General features: G+C 44.2%; 1 protein-coding gene and 1 long non-coding RNA gene across 2 annotated transcripts in view; both read left to right on the top strand.

The window, feature by feature from the left end:
• The window catches only part of scaper (S-phase cyclin A-associated protein in the ER), a 270462-nt gene that overhangs the window by 86045 nt on the left and 179417 nt on the right, over positions 1-5000 (top strand). The window lies entirely within an intron of this gene.
• LOC134446987 (uncharacterized) lies at positions 745-2905 on the top strand. Its single transcript, XR_010034550.1, has 3 exons — positions 745-1248; positions 2052-2078; positions 2675-2905. It is a non-coding gene; the product is annotated as an uncharacterized LOC134446987 (long non-coding RNA).

Genomic DNA, 5000 nt, shown 5'->3' with positions numbered 1-5000 from the left:
TGTGAGAGACATAGAGAGAGAGACATAGAAAGAGAGAGAGAGAGAGAGAGAGAGAGAGAGAGAGAGAGAGAGAGAGAGAGAGAGAGAGAGAGAGAGAGAGAGAGAGAGAGAGAGAGAGAGAGAGAGAGAGAGAGAGAGAGAGAGAGAGAGAGAGACAGAGAGAGAGACAGAGAGAGAGAGAGGATGAATGTGATTCGCCAAGGATGGTGGTTGGAGGTTGGAGGATGGAGGCGAGGAGGAGGGGTCTTTGCTCACTCGTTGCCTCATTGCCTGCTGCCTGTGTGTGTGTGTGTGTGTGTGTGTGTGTGTGTGTGTGTGTGTGTGTGTGTGTGTGTGTGTGTGTGTGTGTGTGTGCGTGGGTGCGTGCGTGCGTGCGTGCGTGCATGCGTGTCTGTGTGTGTGTGTCCTATAGGTCATGTGGCATATAGAGATGACCAGAGAGAGACCGCTCCGCCGCTACTTAGGCTTATTGGGTGCGGTGTCACCCCCCCAGCTGCCACATGAGGCATGGTGCCCCGCCGTGACCCCCCTCACGCGCCACACACAGGATTTTAATTTACGTCACAACCCCCTGACCCCCCACCAAAAACAACCACTGACCTACACACATACGCACATACATGCGCACACGCGCACACACACACACACACACACACACACACACACACACACACGTGCACACACGCACACACACACACACACACACACAGGGGGACAGGGGGAGCGATGGACAAGTTAACCTGACTCTCGCGCAGATGGATTGTCATCCATCTGGAATTTTGGTGGTAACCTTGCTGTTCTAGCTCGAACGTGATTGGAGAAATTAGGTAAGAGTGACGTACTACTTCAACCAATCACATCGAAACGGGCCGTGACGTAGTTTTCAGCGACGCGAGATAGAAGCCACAACAGAGCAGTTAGCATGTTGACAGTAGTCCCAGCACAGCTAGCATGTGTATAGTGGATCATTGTTGGCGTTTGAACGGCAAGCCGCCTGTGGTATGCCACCTGTGTCCGACATCGGACCACTGACGGTTACAAAACACACAAGGCATCGGTGGATTTTGGTTGGCAATCCGACATAGTGCACGAGTACTCTGCAGGGTCCAAACAGCGGCATGCTACCTGACAAGCCACCTACGTGAGAGCCAGGTTACATGCTACCAGCCCCTAGCACCAATGGAGGAGGACCGCCTACTCATTTGGTGCCAGCATCGTTTGCATCAGATAAATCACAACAAAGATGTGGTAAGTTAGATGTCTTGAAATGGCTATATTTTCTTTTAGTGAACACATCACGGGCATGGGTTTGTCCGTTTCTGACGGGGTGATAAATATTGCAGACAAAATGGACGTCTGCTTGCCTGCACAACCAATGTGACATATTGATGAATAAAACTTAATCAAGTATGTGTATTTCGCTGAAAATGATTGACCAGCGATAAAATGTTATTCAGACAAAATTGCCAGCCATATGAAAACAATGCAGCCTCAACAGCATGCAGTTGCTACTAGCATTATTGGTTGTGTTCTGGTCACCGTTAGGCATGCCAATTTACCTATGATAATACAGTAAATCGTTTACAGTCCCATACGTTTTGTATATCCTACCATGAGAGAAATATACACCAGGATTGCATTAACTACTCCCGGTGTGCACGATTAACTTCGGGTCTGATTAACTTGGATGGCATAAAGAGCTGTTCACGTCAGAGGAGACAGGATGGGGCGTCTTAAGTTCTATTATACACTTTGGAAACTGCATTACGGTTCGACGAGAGGACCATGCCGTCGAACTTTTGCCGTTGTTATTGTGCGCGATTGTATTCTCAAACACTTCAGCTGTGGTCAATTCAAATAGTCGATTCGTGAGTGTGCTAAGCACTTCGATAAGTTGTAGGTGACCATCCCTAGTTGATCGGACGACCCAAAGTTAATCGTGCTCAACGTCATAAGCTGGGACACACACACACACACACACACACACACAGTGCCATTGTTAATTGATCAATGGTGATGTCTTTTCTCTCTCTCGCTCTCTCCTTTATTAGGTGACCCAAGACCCACGGTTATATAAGGTATGTCTGATTTATTACATCCATTGCTAGGTCAAAGGCAAAGAGTACATTACTGAAGCAAGCAAAGCCGTATTGTTAAGGCTGTAAAACCCATTTGTGTAAACAATTAGTTTTTTTTTCATCAGGGTGGGGATGTGAAATGACTGAGAACCTATTATCAAGGTAAATAGGACCCTTGCTGACCTCACCTGTACCTGTGGCCTCGGAAGGTATCCAATGTTACAGGTTTGAATTCTTAGTAAGAGTAACTGAAAAGTATATGTGCTGTCCTGCACCACTATCCACCTAAACCTACATTAATTTCTCAAGAGACTGTACTCCTCATAACATTACAGTTGACAGACGCTTTTGATCAAAGTGATGTACAAGGGCAGTAATGCAACATGTGGGTGGAAAATACTCTGTACACAGAGTAAGTAGCATACCCTGTTGTTAATGAACTTTAAGTCACCTAGAAATATTTTAAAATGTGTTGCAATCAATTCCCGTGTTGTTTTTGTTCAAAACCTTGTATGTAGCCACAATTGTCACACATAACCTTCTGAAATGTTTGTCTAATATACTTCTATACTTCCTTTGTCTGTGTCTGACGCCAGGAGGTGTATGAAGAAACGACAGCATAGAGGACCCAGCACATCCCCTCACAGATTCCATGCCTTTCAAAATATTAGAACAAGATTTCAAGGCATTTTCCTTAAAGAACTTGCAACATTTCAGGAGTGCGTCACCATTTGGGTTTTCATTTTGTACAATACATCACCTAACACCAAGAACGCTACATTTTGTAAGCTATGTTTCTTGCATTGCCAGTAACCAATATTTAAAAGAAAAAAAATGTGTATATAAATTGATATCTTATGTCATTATTTACACTTTCATTACTGTACATTGAAAAAAATTAGACTGTGTTCTTTTCACAATAAAATTGTATTTACATATGTTCCAATTACTTGTGTACACCATTATTTACACCATTTGTTCAATATTCGGTTCGATATTGTGACAAGATTCCACTTCTTTGTTCCTAATGGATGATGGTTAGATTCTGAACTAATGCTGTGTTACATGTTCCATTATGTCTATGAATCTGTCATTAGGGAGAGTCAGTCACAAAAAGCCTCGCTCACAACCAGTAGCATGAAGTACCTTAAAACCATAGGTTGTTTTGTAACTGATGTCAAATGTAAGGACTGTTGTTGACTGCTGCCTCATTAGGCTTTGTCCCAAACCCAGAGCAGACAGTCTCGTTAATGAAAGTGGCACATCTGGTATTTAAGTACACATGTTCTGTACAGCTGTCAGCAGACCATGATAACATTTCCAACTCTTCAGTAATGTCTAGATCTTGGTGGAGTAGTGTAGTGTAGATTCTATACACATGTGGTTGTACAGGCGCATTTTGAAACAGTCTCAACACAGAAGACCAAAGAAATGGAATTGTGGTAGGTGCAACACGTATGACCTGGCTGGCTCCAAACTTGTGGTGCGCATGCTCTGTGCCAGCCATTACTGAACTCACTGTCTTGTCTACCTAGAGTGTTCATTTGATGGTTTACAACAGTACAAGTGAGGGAAGAGCCTAATTCAATTTCCACTGTACATGTGTAGCAGCTGGATGACCCGGTCTGTGATGACAATCCCAGCAGACGCTGCCAACTCCATGACTTGCCTACCTGAAAACAACACACAATGTTAAAATAGAATCGGCAAACAAGGCAACTGTAATTCTAAATACTCTATAGGCCTAGTATCTGCATTTTAATTCATACCTATTTAAGGCTAAGACCTGAACAGCAGTAGGCTACTATTACTTAGTTTTAAATTTACTGCTGACCGAAAGGGAGACTTGGGGTTGCCAGTAGCTGGTGAGTGACAGGCCTCACCCTGTTTTTATTCCAGTACCCTCTTGTGTAAATTCTGTTTCCACACGAAGTAGGTCTCTTAACCATGCAAAATCTGTGATTACTTTAGTCTTGACCATCGAAACAGGTTAACAACTAGGGCAGAAAGTGAAAAGGGGAAGCCCACAGACCTATACCAATATGTATAGGTCTGTGGGGAAGCCATCCTGGTGAGTTTGAAGTCAGAATGTCGTCGTGAAATAAACATTCCATCTCTCACATGCTGACGTTTTGGGACATGCTGCATTGGCAGCGATCACGGGGATAGTACATTTAATTTAACACGAACTTTATAGCATAAACAAATTTGTCTGAATGCGACAGCTTGGCATACTATTATGATCAACAGCACTCAGTCACCATAGCATGCGAGGTCTGGAAATGAGGCTTGTACAATATTGAATTATCGGCACTATGGGGGCATTCACAGTTGTAGCCTACCATGTCAGTCATTGTTTCACACACATCAAAAACACGTTAGAAACAACCAAGAGGTTTTCACTCACCATTTATATGTGGCATGGACCTCTCGACTAAAATCCCCACTTAAAGTTGGTCTTGTAAACAGTTGAAGACTGAACATCGCTGCGCTCTGCTCATTCTCCTTCAGTGGATCATTGGAAGAAGAGCGAGAAACGTTCTTGCCACCAACTAATTCCTTGTTTTCTGTTCCTCTCTCAAAGAATGAATGTTTGGTAGTTTTGATAACACTTGAAATCGCGGAGTTCATACAGTATGCAGGCCGCCGTTGTTGTGCTAGCCACACTGACTGAGGGGTGTGCTAGCAGCACTACAGTGATGTCGCGCAAGATGCTACGTCATACCCGTCAACGCCTCACTCCACGATGATTGACATTGACATTGTCCAATGGTCGGGGCACGTTTATTTTCTACTCGAGGACTTCGGGCTCGACAAGGCTGAACCAGACCCCTGTGCGAGCTCACGAAGTGTAACGAAGATGCACGAAGCACTAGGGGTCTCGCGAGAGCCAGGCTATGGACAAGTAACATTCTGTTGAGA

This window comes from Engraulis encrasicolus, chromosome 4 (assembly GCF_034702125.1).
Source record: "Engraulis encrasicolus isolate BLACKSEA-1 chromosome 4, IST_EnEncr_1.0, whole genome shotgun sequence".
Lineage (NCBI taxonomy): Eukaryota > Metazoa > Chordata > Actinopteri > Clupeiformes > Engraulidae > Engraulis > Engraulis encrasicolus.
This window is presented reverse-complemented; position numbering and strand designations above follow the sequence as displayed.